Raw genomic sequence first — 15,158 nt, 5'->3', positions numbered from 1 at the left:
ACCCTGACTGCAGGTCAACAAAGCAGTCACACCCAATGTATGTCTAGGAATGCATACAACATCCCTAACAGTTACCTGAAACTGCTCATTGCAATGGTCAGAACATATCACAAAGCATTCTGGGAACTGTAGTAAACCTGACAGCAGCGGCAGCAGTGCCTCCTACAAATACATGCTCATATTGCTTTTTAGTTTTTAATTTGCTTTTTTGAGTATCTCTTGTGTGATAGAGAACTCTTTGTGTGCGTCTGTGTGCTGCTTCTCGTGCTCTCTTGTGCAATACAGCACTGTGTGTGTGTGCCTTGCTCCGCATGCTGTCTCTCTTGTGTAGTAAAGCAGTCTGTTTGGGTGTGGGTGTTGCTGCACATGCTATCTCTCTTCTGCAGCAGAGCAGTATGTGTGTAAGTGTGTGTGTTGCAATTCATGCTGTTTCTCTTGTGCAGTAAAGCACTGGGTGTGTGTTGCCACTCATACTGTTTCTTTCATGCGGTAGAGCACATTGTATGTGTCTTGCTGCTTCTATGCAATACAGCAGTGTGTGCTCATGCTGTCTTTCTTATGTGGTAGAGAGCTGAGTGTGTGTATCGCTGCTCATGCTGTTTCTGTTCTGCGGTACAGCACTGTGTGTGTGTGTCACTGCTCATACTATCTCTCTTTTGCAGTAGAGCACCATAAGAGTGTGAGTATGTGTGTGTCACTACTCATGATCTCTCTCTTCTGCGGTAGAGCACTGTGCGCACGTGTGTGTGTGTGTCTAGCAGCTCATGCATTCTTCTTCAGTAAAGCACTATGCACGAGTGTATACGGCTGTTCATGCAGTCTCTCTTCTGCGATACAGAACTGTGCATGTCTCTGTGTCGCTGCTCATGCCATCTCTCGTCTGTGGTAGAGAACTGTGCATGCATGTGTATGTGGCTGCTCATGCAGTCACTCTTATGTGGTACAGCACTGTGAGTGCGTGTGCACACAAGCGTGCGGATTTCTTCTCATGCGTCTTCTCTTCTGGAGGACAGCATTGTGTTTGTCTGTGTCATCAAATGCTATCTTCTTAGACAGCACAAGCAGAAAGACATGCCTGCATGCTGCTCATCATACCATCTCTCTTCTTAAGTAGAGCACTGCGTGCGTGTGTGTGTACGCTACTCATGCAGTCTCTTCTGTGGTAGAGCAATGTGTGCCTCAATACTCATGCTATCTCTCTTCTGCAGTAGAGCAGTTTGTTTCTCACTGCTCATGCTGTCTCTGCTGGGGTAGAGCACTGAGAGTGTGTGTGAGTGTGTCTCGCTGCTCATGCCGTCTCCTGCAATAGAACATTGTGTCTTACTGTTCATGTTCTCTCTCTTCTGCGGTAGTACATTGTGAGAGTGTGCGTCTTGTTGCTCATGTTGTCTCTCTTCTGCGGTAGAACACTGTGTGTCTTGCTGCTCATGTGTGTCTGTGGGGTGTCTCACTGCTCATGCTGTCTCTCTTCTGCAGTAGACCACTGTGTGTGTGTGTGTGTGTGTGTCTCACTGCTCAAGCTGTCTCTCTTCAGCAGTACAATACTGTGTGTGTGTACTTGTGAATGTGTGTCTGTCACTGCTCATGGTATCTCTGTTCTGTGGTAGAGCACTAGGAACGTGTATGTGTGCATGTCACTGCTCATACTATGTTACATGGTAGAGCAATGTGTGAGTGTGTTTCTGCGTGCACGTGCGCAGCTAATCATGTATCTCTTCTGTGGTAGACCACTGAGCTTGCTTGAGTGTCGCTGCTCATGCCTTCTCTCATCTGTGGTAGAGCACTGTGCATGCATGTGTTTGTGGCTGTTCATGCAACCTCTCTTCTACAATAGCGCACTGTGCATGTGTGTGTGTCTTGCAGCTCATGTTGTCTGTCTTCTGCGATAGAGCACTGTGTGTGTCTCACAACTCATGCTGTCTCTCTTCTGCATTAGAGCACTCTATGTGTCTGCCACGCTGCTCATGCTGTCTCTCGGAAGAGCACTGTGCATATGTGTTGAAGCTCATGCTGTCTCTCTTCTGCGGTAGACCTGTGTGTGTGCGCGTGTGGCTGCTCATTCTCTCTCTCTTCTGTGGTAGAGCACTTGGTGTCTGTGTGTTGCTATTCATGCTGTCTCCCTTCTACAGTAGGGCACTCTGCATGTGTGTCGCTGCTCATGCTCGATCTCTTCTGCGATAGAGCACTGCACGTGTGTGTCTCACAGATCATGCTGTCTCTCTTCTGCGGTAGAGCACTGTGTGTATGTCTCATTGCTGATGCTGTCTCTCTTGTGGTACAGCACTGTGCATCTGTGTGTGTCTCACACATCATGCTGTATCTCTTCTGTGATAGACCACTGTGCGTGTCTCGCTGCTCATGCTGTCTCACTTAAGCAGTAGAGCACTGTGCATGTGTTGTTGCTACTTGTTCTGTCTCACTTCTGCGGTAGAGCACTGTGTGTGTGTGTGTGTGTGTGTGTGTGTGTGTGTGTGTGTTGCTGCTCATACTATTTCTCTTCTGCAGTAGAGTACTGTGCGTGTATGCTGCTGTTCATGCCATCTCTGTTCTGTGGAAGAGCACTGTGAATGCATGCATGTAAATGTGCGTGATGCTGCTCACGCTGTCTCCCTTCTGTGGTAGAGCACTATGCATGCGTGCTGCTGCTCATACAGTCTCTCTTTTGTAGTAAACCACTGTGTGTGTCTCACAGCTCATGATGTCTCTCTTCTGCAGTAGTGCACTCTGCGAGTCTATGTCACTGCTCATGTTGTCTCTCTTCTGTGATAAGAGTATTGTATGTGTGGGTGTGTGTCTGCTGCTGCTCATGTCGTCTCTCTTTTGCAGTCGAACACCGAGCGTATGTCTGTCGCTGCTCATCCAGTCTCTCTTCTGTGGAAAAGTACTGCGTTTACGTGCATGATGCTACTCTCACCATCTGTTAGTCGTTGCTCATGCTGTCTCTCTTATGCGGTACAGCACTATATGTGTGTGTGCGTGTATATGTGTCTCTGCTCATGCGTCTCTCTTCTGCAGGACAGCACTGTGTGTGTGTTTGTCGCTGCTCATGCTGTTATCTGTTCTGCGGTAGAGCACTGTGTGTGTCTCTGCAAATGCTATCTCTCTTCTCAGAGAACTGTGCGCAAGTGCATGCTGGACATCATGCTGTCTCTTTTCTGAGGTAAAGCACCGTGGCATGTGTATCGCTGCTCATGCTCTCTTCCGCGGTAGAACACTGTACATGTGTGTGTCTTGCTCCTCATCCTGTGTTCTGCAGTACAGCACTGTGCGTGTCACTGCTCATCCTGTCTCTCTTCAGCGGTACAGCACTGTGCTTGTGTGTGTGTTGCTGCTCATGCTGTCTCCTGCAGTAGAGCACTCTGCGTCTGTGTGTCACTGCTCATGCTGTCTCTCTTCTACAGTAGTGCACTCTGCTTGTGTGTCACAGCTCAAGATCTATCTCTTCTGCAATAGTGTATTGTATATGTGGGGTGTGTCTGTTGCTGCTCATGATGTCTCTCTTCTGTGGGCGTATCTCAGTCGCTGCTCATCCAGTCTCTCTTCTGGGGAAGAGTACTGTACTTATGTGCTTGCGTAAGTGCATGATGCTGCTCTTGCCATCTGTTTGTCACTGCTCATGCTGTCTCTCATGTGGTACAGCACTGTGAGTGAGTGTGTGTGTGCTTGCCTGCATGCATGTGTGTCTCTGCTCATGTATCTCTCTTCCGCAGGAGAGCACGGTGTGTGTGTGTCTCTGCAAATACTGTCTCTCTTCTCAGATAGAACACTGTGCATGTGTGTATGCTGATCATCATGCCATCACTCTTGAGGTAGAGCACTGTGCGTGTGTGTGTAGCATGCTCATGCTGACTGTTCTACAGTAGAACACTGCGCATGTCTATCGCTGCAAATGCTGCCTCTCTTTTCAGACAAGAGCACTGTGAATGAGTGCCTGCTGATCATCACGTTGTCTCTCTTCTAAGGTAGCGCACTGTCCGTGAGCGTGTATATAACACTCATGCTGTCTGTTCTGTGGAGCACTGTGCATGCATATCTGCGTGTGTATCACGGTCATACTGCAGTAGAATACTGTGTGTGTGAATGTCGCTGCTCATGCCATCTCTCTTCTGTGGTAGAGCACGGTGCATGTGTGCTGCTGCTCATGCAGTGTTTCTTCTATAGTACAGCAGTGTGTGTGTCTGTCTCGCTGCTCATACCGTCCCTCTTCTGAAGCAGAGCACTATGCATGTGTGTGTGTGTCTCACTGCTCATGTTGTCTCTCTTCTGCGGTAGGACACTGGGAGAGTGTGTGTCTCGCTGCTCATCTTGTCTCTCTTCTGCGGTAGAATACTGTGAGTGTGTGTGTGTCTCGCTGCTCATCTTGTCTCTCTTCTGCGGTAGAATACTGTGAGTGTGTGTGTGTCTCGCTGCTCATGTTGTCTCTCTTCTGCGGTAGAATACTGTGAGTGTGTGTGTGTCTCGCTGCTCATCTTGTCTCTCTTCTGCGGTAGAATACTGTGAATGTGTGTCTCGCTGCTCATCTTGTCTCTCTTCTGCGGTAGAGCACCGTGTGTGTCTCACCGCTCATGCCGTATCTCTTCTGCAGTACAGAACTGTGTGGGTGTCGCCGCTCATGCCATCTCTCTTCAACAGTAGAGCAGTGTGTGTGCGTGTGTGGGTCTCACTGCTTATGCTGTCTCTCTTCTGCTGGAGCACTGTGTGTATCGCTGCTCGCACTGTCTCTCTTCTGCACTAGAGCACTGTGATTATATGTGTTTCACTCCTTAGGGTGTCTCTCTCCTTCGTTAGAGGTGTGTGTGTGTCGCTGCTCATGCAATCTCTTCTGTGGTAGATCACTGTGCGTCTTGTGTGGTTGTTCATGCCATCTCTCTTTTGTGGTAAAGCACTGTGCGCATATCTGTGTCACTACTCATGCTGTCTCTCTTCTACTGTAGAGCTGTGTACATTGTGTGTGTGTGGATGCTAATGCAGTCTTCTGTGGTAGATCACTGTCCATCTGTGTGTGTGTGGGTGCTCATACTATCTCACTTATACAGTAGACCACTGTGTGCGTGTGTGTCGATGCTCATGTCTCTCTTCTGTGGTACAGCATGCGAGTGTGTGTGTGGCTCCTCATGCTCTCTTCTGCGGTAAGACACTGTGTGTGCGAGTCCTTCCAGTACCTCATACCGTCTCTCTTCTGCGGTACAGCACTATGAGTATATATCACTACTCATGCTGCCTCTCTTCTACGGTAGAGCTGTGTGTGTTGTTCATGCTGTCTCTCTAATGTGGTACAGAACTGTGTGTGAATGTGTGTCTCTATATCTCTGTTCTGCGGTAAAGTACTGTGTGTATGTGTGTCTCCAGTACTTCATGCTGCCTCTCTTCTACGATAGAGATGTGTGTGTGTGTGTGTCGCTGCTCATGCACTCTTCTGCAGTAGAGCACTGTGCATGTCTGTTGCTCCTCGTACACTCTTCTGCGGTAAAGCAATGTGTGTATGTGGGTGTCGCTGCTCATGCTGTCTTCTGCAGTACAGCTGTGTGTGCATATGTGTGACTGCTCATGCTGTCTTCTGCAGTACAGCTGTGTGTGCATGTGTGTGACTGCTCATGCTGTCTTCTGCAGTACAGCTGTGTGTGCATGTGTGTGACTGCCCATACTATCTCTCTCCTGCGGTAGAGCAGTGTGTGTGTGTCGCTGTTCATGCTCTCTCTCTTCTGTGGTAGAACACTGTGTGTGTCAGTGTGCTCGTGCTGTCTCTCTTCTGTGGTACAGCAGTGTGTGTGTGCGCGCATGTCACTGCTAATGTCTCTCTTCTGCAGTAGAGCACTGTGTCTGAGTTTGTGCGCATTGTGTTACTGCTGATGCTGTCTCTTTTCTACAGTAGAACACTGTGTGTGGGTGCGTGTTGCTGCTCATGCTGTTCCTCTTCTATGGTAGAGCAGTGTGTGGGTGTTGCTGCTCATGCTGTCTCTCTTCTGCAGTAGAGGTGTGTGTGTCTCTACTCATGCCGTCTCTCTTCTGTGGTAGAGAACTGTGCGTGTGTTTGTTGATGCTCATACTGTCTCTCTTCTGTGGTAGAGCACTGTCTGTGTGTCTCTGCTCATGCTGTCTCTGTGGTAGAGCACTGTACATGTGTCTCACAACTCATTCCGTCTCCCTTCTGCGCTACAGCACTGCGTGTGTCTCGCTGCTCATGCCGTCTCTCTTCTGCGCTAGAGCACTGTGTCACTGTGCATGCTGTTTCTCTTCTGCGCAAGACCACTGCGTGTCTCACTGCTCATTCCGTCTCTCTTCTGCGCGAGACCACTGCGTGTGTCTCACTGCTCATTCCGTCTCTCTTCTGCGCGAGACCACTGCGTGTGTCTCACAACTCATTCCGTCTCCCTTCTGCGCTACAGCACTGCGTGTGTCTCGCTGCTCATTCCGTCTCCCTTCTGTGCAAGAGCACTGTGTGTCTCGCTGCTCATTCCATCTCCCTTCTGTGCGAGAGCACTGTGTGTGTCTCACTGCTCATTCCGTCTCTCTTCTGTGCAAGAACACTGTATGTGTGTGTGTATCACTGCTCATGCCGTCTCTCTTCTGCGCTAGAGCACTGCGTGTCACTGTGCATGCTGTTTCTCTTCTGCGCAAGACCACTGCGTGTCTCACTGCTCATTCCGTCTCTCTTCTGCGCGAGACCACTGCGTGTGTCTCACAACTCATTCCGTCTCCCTTCTGCGCTACAGCACTGCGTGTGTCTCGCTGCTCATTCCGTCTCCCTTCTGTGCAAGAGCACTGTGTGTCTCGCTGCTCATTCTGTCTCCCTTCTGTGCGAGAGCACTGTGTGTGTCTCACTGCTCATTCCATCTCCCTTCTGCGCGAAAGCATTGCGTGTCTCACTGCTCATTCCGTCTCTCTTCTGTGCAAGAACACTGTATGTGTGTGTGTCTCACTGCTCATTCCGTCTCTCTTCTGCGCGAGAGCACTGCGTGTCACACTGCTCATTCCATCTCTCTTCTGCGCGAGAGCACTGCGTGAGTCACACTGCTCATTCCGTCTCTCTTCTGCGCGAGAGCACTGCGTGTGTCACACTGCTCATTCAGTCTCTCTTCTGCGCGTGTCACACTGCTCATTCCGTCTCTCTTCTGCGCGTCACACTGCTCATTCCGTCTCTTCTGCGCGAGAGCAATGCTCATTCCATCTCTCTTCTGCGCGAGAGCAATGCTCATTCCGTCTCTCTTCTGCGCGAGAGCACCGAGTGTGTCACACTGCTCATTCCGTCTCCTGCGCAAGAGCACTGCGTGTCTTGCTGCTCATTCCGTCTCTCTTCTACGCTAGAGCACTGCGTGTGTCTCGCTGCTCATTCCGTCTCTCTTCTGCGTGAGAGCACTGCGCGTTTCTCGCTGCTCATTCAGTCTCTCTTCTGTGCAAGAGCACTGTGTCTCACTGCTCATTCCGTCTCTCTTCTGTGCAAGAACACTGTGTGTCTCTCTGCTCATGCCGTCTCTTTCCTGCGCTAGAGCACTCTGTATGTGTGTGCATGCGTATGTATATGTTGCTGCTTATGCCGTTTCTCTTTTGAGCTAGACCACTGTGCGTGTGTTGCTGCTCTTGCTGTTTCTCTTCTGCACTAGAGCACTGTGTGCATGAGTGCTGCTGCTCTTGCCATCTCTCTTCAACGGTAGAGCACCATGCATACGTGCTGCTGCACTTGCCATCTCTCTTCTGCAGCAGAGCACCATGCATGTGTTCTGCTGCACTGTCTCTCTTCAGCGGTTGAGCACTTTGCATGCGTGCTGCTGCTCTTGCCATCTCCCTTCTGCGGTAGAGCACTGTGCGTGCTTGCGTGCTGCTGCTCTGTCTGTCTCTCTTCTGTGGCAGAGTAATGTGTGTGAGTGTGCATGCATGCTGCTACTCATGCATCTCCCTTCTGCAGTAGAGCACTGTGTATGGCGCTGCTCATGCTGTTTCTTTTCTGCAGTACAGCACTGTGTGTGTATCACTGCTCATGGTGTCTCTTCTGCGCTAGAGCACTGTGTGTGTCTGTCACTACTCATGCCATCCCCTCCTGTACTAGAGCACTGCATCACTGCTCATGCCGTCTCTCTTCTGCGCTAGAGCAATGTGTGTGTGTATGTATATATTATATATATATACACATATATACACACACGCACGTCACTGCTCATGCTCTCTTCTGTGCTACAGCACTGTCTGTCACTGCTCATGCCACCTCTCTGCTGTGCGAGCACTTTGTGTGTGTCTCACTGCTCATGCCGTCTCTCTTCTGCACTAGAGAACTGTGTATGTGTTTGTCTCTGTTTACATCGTCTCTTTTCTCAGCTAGAGCACTATGTGTGTATATGTGTATGTATATGTCGCTGCTTATACTGTTTCTCTTCTACACTAGACCCCTGTGCGTGTTCCTGCTTACGCTGTTTCTCTGCTGTGTTATAGTACTATGTGCATGTGTGCTGCTGCTCTTGCTGTCTGTGTTCTGCGGTAAAGCACTATGCGTACATAAGTGCTGCTGCCCTTGCATTTGTCTTCTGTGGTAGAGCATCGTATGTGCGTGCGTGCGTGTGTGTTGATGCTCCTGCCGTCTCTCTTTTGCATATGAACACTGTGCGTGTGTGTTGATGCTCCTGCCGTCTCTCTTTTGCATTTGAACACTGTGCGTGCGTGTGTGTTGATGCTCCTGCCGTCTCTCTTTTGCATATGAACACTGTGCGTGTGTGTTGATGCTCCTGCTGTCTCTTTTGCATTTGAACACTGTGCGTGCATATGTTGATGCTCCTGCCGTCTCTCTTCTGCGTTAGAGCGCTGTGTGCGTGCTGCTGCTCGTGCCATCTCTTTTCTGCGTTAGAGCCCTGTGTGCGTGCGTGTGCTGCTGCTCCTGGCGCCTCTCTTCTGCGTTAGAGCACTGTGTGCATGCGTGTGCTGCTGCTCCTGGCGCCTCTCTTCTGCGTTAGAGCACTGTGTGCATGCGTGTGCTGCTGCTCATGGCGCCTCTCTTCTGCATTACAGCACTGTGTGTGTGTGTGTTGCTGCTCATGCTGTCTTCTGCATTAGAGGACTGTGTGTGCTGCTGCTCATGTATCTCTCTTCTGAGTTGGAACACTCTGCGTGTGTGCATTGATGCTCATGCCGTCTCTCTTCCGCGTTAGAGCATTATTCGTGCATGTGTGATGCTCATGCCGTCTTTCTCTGGAAGAGCATTGTATGAGCACGTGTGCTGCTGATTATGATGCCTCTCTTCTGAGGTAGAGCAATTTATGTATGCTTCTGCTACTCATGCTGTCTCCCTTCTGCAGTAGGGAGTTGCGTAGTGTGTGTGCATGTGCACTTTTTGTGCTCATGCAGTCTCTCTTTTGCATTGAGTACTGTGCGTGTGCTGCCACTCATGCCATCTCTCTTCTGCGCTACTGCACTGTGTGTGCATGTGCTGTCGCTCATGCCACCTCTCTTCTGCACTAGATCACTGTGTGTGCATGCATGTGCTGCTGCTCATGCCACCTCTCTTCTGCACTAGATCACTGTGTGTGCATGCATGTGCTGCTGCTCATGCCACCTCTCTTCTGCACTAGATCACTGTGTGTGCATGCATGTGCTGCTGCTCATGCCACCTCTCTTCTGCACTAGATCACTGTGTGTGCATGCATGTGCTGCTGCTCATGCCGTCTCTCTTCTGCGTTATAGCACTGCGTGTGTGCATGCATGTGCTGCTGCTCATGCCGTCTCTCTTCTGCGTTATAGCACTGCGTGTGTGTGCATGTGCTGCTGCTCATGCCGTCTCTCTTCTGCGTTATAGCACTGCGTGTGTGTGCATGTGCTGCTGCTCATGCCGTCTCTCTTCTGCGTTATAGCACTGCGTGTGTGCATGCATGTGCTGCTGCTCATGCCGTCTCTCTTCTGCGTTATAGCACTGCGTGTGTGTGCATGTGCTGCTGCTCATGCCGTCTCTCTTCTGCGTTATAGCACTGCGTGTGTGTGCATGTGCTGCTGCTCATGCCGTCTCTCTTCTGCACTAGATCACTGTGTGTGCATGCATGTGCTGCTGCTCATGCCACCTCTCTTCTGCACTAGATCACTGTGTGTGCATGCATGTGCTGCTGCTCATGCCGTCTCTCTTCTGCGTTATAGCACTGCGTGTGTGCATGCATGTGCTGCTGCTCATGCCGTCTCTCTTCTGCGTTATAGCACTGCGTGTGTGTGCATGTGCTGCTGCTCATGCCGTCTCTCTTCTGCGTTATAGCACTGCGTGTGTGTGCATGTGCTGCTGCTCATGCCGTCTCTCTTCTGCGTTATAGCACTGCGTGTGTGCATGCATGTGCTGCTGCTCATGCCGTCTCTCTTCTGCGTTATAGCACTGCGTGTGTGTGCATGTGCTGCTGCTCATGCCGTCTCTCTTCTGCGTTATAGCACTGCGTGTGTGTGCATGTGCTGCTGCTCATGCCGTCTCTCTTCTGCACTAGATCACTATGTGTGTGTGCATGTGCTGTTGCTCATGCCATCTCTCTTCTGCGTTACAGCACTGCAGGTGTGTGCGTGTGCTGCTGCTCATGCCGTCTCTTCTGCGTGCTGCTGCTCATGCCGTCTCTTCTGCGTTAGAGCATTGCGGGCGTGTGCATGTGCTGCTGCTCATGCCGTCTCTTCTGCGTGCTGCTGCTCATGCCGTCTCTTCTGCGTTACAGCACTGCAGGTGTGTGCGTGTGCTGCTGCTCATGCCGTCTCTTCTGCGTGCTGCTGCTCATGCCGTAACTCTTCTGTGTTAGAGCACTGTGTGTGTGAGTGCGCTGCTGCTCATGCTCTCTCCTGCTTTACAGCACTGCGCGCATGTGCGTGCGCTGCTGCTCATGCCGTCTCTCTTCTGCTTTAGAGCACTGCGTGTGCGTGCTGCTGCTCATGCCGTCTCTCTTCTGCGTTAGAGCACTGCGCGTGTGTGCGTGTGCTGCTGCTCATGCCGTCTCTCTTCTGCATTAGAGCACTGCGTGCGCTGCTGCTCATGCCGTCTCTCTTCTGCGTTAGAGCACTGCGCGTGTGTGCGTGTGCTGCTGCTCAGGCCGTCTCTCTTCTGCATTAGAGCACTGCATGTGCTACTGCTCATGGATCTCTTCTGCGTTAGAGCACTGCGTGTGCTACTGCTCATGGATCTCTTCTGCGTTAGAGCACTGCGTGTGCTGCTGCTCATGGATCTCTCTTCTGCGTTAGAGCACTGCGCGTGTGTGCGTGTGCGTGTGCTGCTGCTCAGGCCGTCTCTCTTCTGCATTAGAGCACTGCGTGTGCTACTGCTCATGGATCTCTTCTGCGTTAGAGCACTGCGTGTGCTACTGCTCATGGATCTCTTCTGCGTTAGAGCACTGCGCGTGCTGCTGCTCATGGATCTCTCTTCTGCGTTAGAACACTCTGCTTGTGTGCACTGATACTCATGCCGTCTCTTTTCTGCGGAAGAGCATTTTCTTACGTGTATATGTGCTGCTGGTTATGATGTCCCTCTTCTGAGGTACAACACTGTGCTTCTGCTGCTCATGCTGTCTCTCTTCTGCGGTAGGGTGCTGTGTGCGCACATGTGCACTTTTTGTGTTCACGCGGTCTCTCTTCTGTGGTAGAGGAGAGTGAGAGACAGCCAGATAGAATGTGTTCCTGTTTACGCCTGCTGTTGATGCAGTCTCTTCTGTAAGCAGATCAGAGTGACAGTGTGTTGTACAGTACGGCAAACGTGTCAGTGTATGATAGGGCAGAGAATGTGTGTGTGGCAAATACTGCTGCTCTCCATGCTACTCATATGCCGTACCCACTGCAGCTGCCACAATCGTGTGAACAAATTCATTTGTTGCTCCCTCTCACCTGTAATCATAAACGTCCTGTTCTGACATAAAAATCTCCAGCTGTTCAGAAGCCTTTGACATTACAATGGAGGGACAAGCCTCTCAGCATGGATGTAAAGAGGCGCAAGAATGTCAGGGTTGAGGGCACAGGCAGGCTCCTCCCCCTAATTAATCAGGGATGCCAAAATAAATCAAATACCATGTGTGTGTGTGTGCACACACACAAAATAATATTCCGAGCACCATTATGACAACAGCATACAACAAAATGGACTGGGAAAGGGACTGAACTTTTTTTTGCCTGCCCTGGTTCAGTCCTGCTTTTGCACCCAAGATCCTACCGAAAACAAGTTAAAACAGAGTATCAAAGTGGGGTTCCATGCGTCCTATCTTGTGCCAACTGCTGGACCACAAAGGGTTGTCTTTTTGGGCTGCTGGCAGACAAAGAACAAGGGAGTCCTCTCTCACACCCAGCCAGTGCTAGGCTGCATGAACATGTGATAGTATCAACACATGAAAATAAGTATGGGAATCATTAGTGTGATTTAGTAAAAGATGAAGCTCTTAGTAAATAACCTACAAACAGAGCAGATAGTAAACAAACAAAAAGCTACCATTCTCTTTACATATATCAGCCAGGAAAAAAGATCCACCAAAAGAAAAATATGCATTTATAAACTCAGCAAAGGGATATGTTTATCAAAGGGCAGCAGTCTTGATTTCTGTTGCCCAGAGCTGTAGTATTAGCTACTCTCAAAAAATATTTGCCTTGGATTTGGTATTCTTTTTCCGTCTTGGGAGCTCATTCTTGGTTTCCTTCCTTTCTTGTCTAATATATATTATGTCTCACGTTTAAAAAATAAAAGTGGTGCTTTTTTTTTTATACATGGCATTCTTTTTTTTTCCCCCTACATATCTACCTTGAGCTCTTCACCTTGTTCAGTTCACGTGCATCCCTTGCACGGGCTTCTGATAGCTATCAGCACCTCTCATTTCCCAAGTGAGAACTACTGTTACTGGAGAAGCTTCAAAATCTCTCAGGGGTAACTTTAAAATTGAGAAGGGAAAACGGAAGGGGGCGCTAACTAGCTCATGCTGGATGTTTCCATTTCCTTAATGAATGTTACATAAAATGACGTCTACAGCTCGGGCAGTAGACCCTTTGGTGAAATGGTCTTATAGTCTCACACACCCCAGCCATTCGCTTCGGAATCACAGATGAGCTGGCAAATCCCACATGCCCGTTTTCGGAAAATGATCTAAAAAGAAACTATTTGCAACTCTCCAGACCGTGGAAGGGAATTTAAACACATGCACTTCACAAACTCTTTCCTTTTGTTTTTGACGTGACACCTGCAGACTTCAAAGCCCCCCCCCCCCACCCCGTTTGATATCTAAAGATAAATACAAAGCAGATTTATCTCTCATATTGGATCAGACCGAGGCCACACGTGTCCCTGAGAAAGGCTGCAGGCTGTCCAGGATGTCCTGACAGCCCCCCCCCCCGCCCCCTTTTCTAAGTGCGCCAGTTTTACAACCAAAAACACACGCCTGCCACCCCAAAAGAGAAAATGCAAATAATAAGTCAGCAACAAGAAGTCTGGGGGGGTGGGGGAGAGCAAACTATCACGTACCTTGCTGGCAGAGGAGATTTGGAGCTCTGCACGATGCTACAGAAAAAAAATAAAAAAAGAGTCTAAGCCCGTGTGTCCTCCACTCTCACCCCCCCCCCCACCAAAAAAGTCACACTTACATCCAAACTAGTTAGGGCTACCTTCCCCCTATCCGCTGATTGGAATACAAAGTCCAAAAAGCTCAAGAGACAGAACCGAGATCCCTCAAGCATCCCCGCCCCAGTGAAAACCAAAACTGCGACATGTGTATCAGACAGTAATAACAGCCTTCAAATTGCCTCCTCCCCACTAGTGATCCATCAAGCCCCACGGCACTACAGACAACACGTTACAATATGTCACAGATACAGCCACCCTAAAAGGTAAAATAAAACCAGCTGCCACCAACCCCTCCAACTCCGAAAAAACGCATCCGGGGCAGAGACATAAAGTCCCCTGAGTCAGCGCAAAGCTCGCAGTCCCGTCCTGGCCACAAGCCCCTATCTACTTGCCATCCGGGGAGAACAAGATCCGTATTTTCCCCACCCAAATACATATTCCTCCCCAGGCTCACCTCCTTCCGCTCAGGGTTGGGGGGGGCGCTACCTCGAAAGATCCGGAGATCCAGTCGATGTTTTCTGTCTTTCCTCAGTGTCTGTGAGGCCGAAAAACAAATCGGAAAGGGAAAAAGCCAGCCCAGTCTAGCCCCCACCCCCTACGAAGCTCCGCCCTTCCATAAACCCCACCCACCTCTCCCGGAGCTCCACCTCTGTTCTGTTAATTTTACTGCGTTCGGGAATCGTTTTGTGCGCAATTGCGCAGGTCTCTCGTTGTTATTGTTAAATGGAGTCTTTTGCTGGCTTCCTGTTTTGGCACCGAAACTGATCTTTCTGATTAAAAATAAAGGTTTTAAAGTCCAGGAGGCCTTTTTCATACGTTTCAAGATGTTTTCGGAGCTATAAAGCTTTTTGGAAAATTAGGAGAGATTAGATGTGGGAGGGGGCATTTTGGAGACAGGCTTAAGAAGACACGCTTTCTCCTAGTGGCTGGACGTGTTATAGCTTCGATTTTTTTTTTCTTTTGGAAAACATGCATGCCATTGCCAGCATCACATGCTTTTTTAGCTGGAAGGTTGGGTGTTGTTTGGGGGAGGAAGAAGGAGAGAGTGGATAGAGTGGTCTCCCACTCCTAGGTTTTGGAATCGGAAAGTGGAACGGTTATATTTTTCTGAATAGCTACGCTTTATACCTGCATTTGTTCCCCATTATTGCAGGGTATAAGAATGGACCAGAACAGCAACCGCCCTCAGCACTCTCCTTCCTCAAAGACTTTGGCTTATACCACAGCTGACTCTGGCAGCCACAAATCTAAACAGTGTTGTTCAAAGTAGTTAACAAAAAGTTAAAAAAGAAAAAGTATATTTTAATACTTATGTAAAAGTACAGTGAAAAACACATTAAAACATTTACATCAGTAAAGAACATTTTTTTAAGTTATTACTTAATATAATACCTTTTGAGTAAAATGTGAAAGTACAATAAAGGCAACTATTGTCAATATTTTTATCCCAACAACTTCATTGCCCTACAATTCAATCCACGTTTAGTAAAACTACATTTTTTTTAAATGACTGTCACTCATGCCAGTGTATTTGTGAAGTAGAGGAGTGGCCTAGTGGTGGACTTTGGTCCTGAGGAACTGAGTTCAATTCCCACTTCAGGCACAGGCAGCTCCTTGTGACTCTGGGCAA

The 15,158-nt window shown here is 49.3% G+C and overlaps 1 protein-coding gene across 2 annotated transcripts in view; it reads right to left on the bottom strand.

Moving 5' to 3' along the window:
• The window catches only part of THRA (thyroid hormone receptor alpha), a 252,653-nt gene extending 238,585 nt beyond the window's left edge, over window positions 1-14,068 (bottom strand). The window contains exons 1-2 of one of the 2 annotated variants that reach the window (XM_030220608.1): window positions 13,983-14,068; window positions 13,430-13,465 (exon numbers count right to left, since the gene is read on the bottom strand). The gene's annotated coding sequence lies outside the window, so the exon portion shown is untranslated. The remainder of the gene's footprint in view (window positions 1-13,429; window positions 13,466-13,982) is intronic. The other variant, XM_030220607.1, reaches the window with a different exon arrangement.
• Between the last annotated feature and the right edge of the window lie 1,090 nt (window positions 14,069-15,158).

Source organism: Microcaecilia unicolor, chromosome 12 (assembly GCF_901765095.1).
Source record: "Microcaecilia unicolor chromosome 12, aMicUni1.1, whole genome shotgun sequence".
Classification (NCBI taxonomy): domain Eukaryota; kingdom Metazoa; phylum Chordata; class Amphibia; order Gymnophiona; family Siphonopidae; genus Microcaecilia; species Microcaecilia unicolor.
The sequence above is the reverse complement of the archived record's forward strand: the minus strand, read 5'-3'. Positions and strand labels throughout refer to the sequence as shown.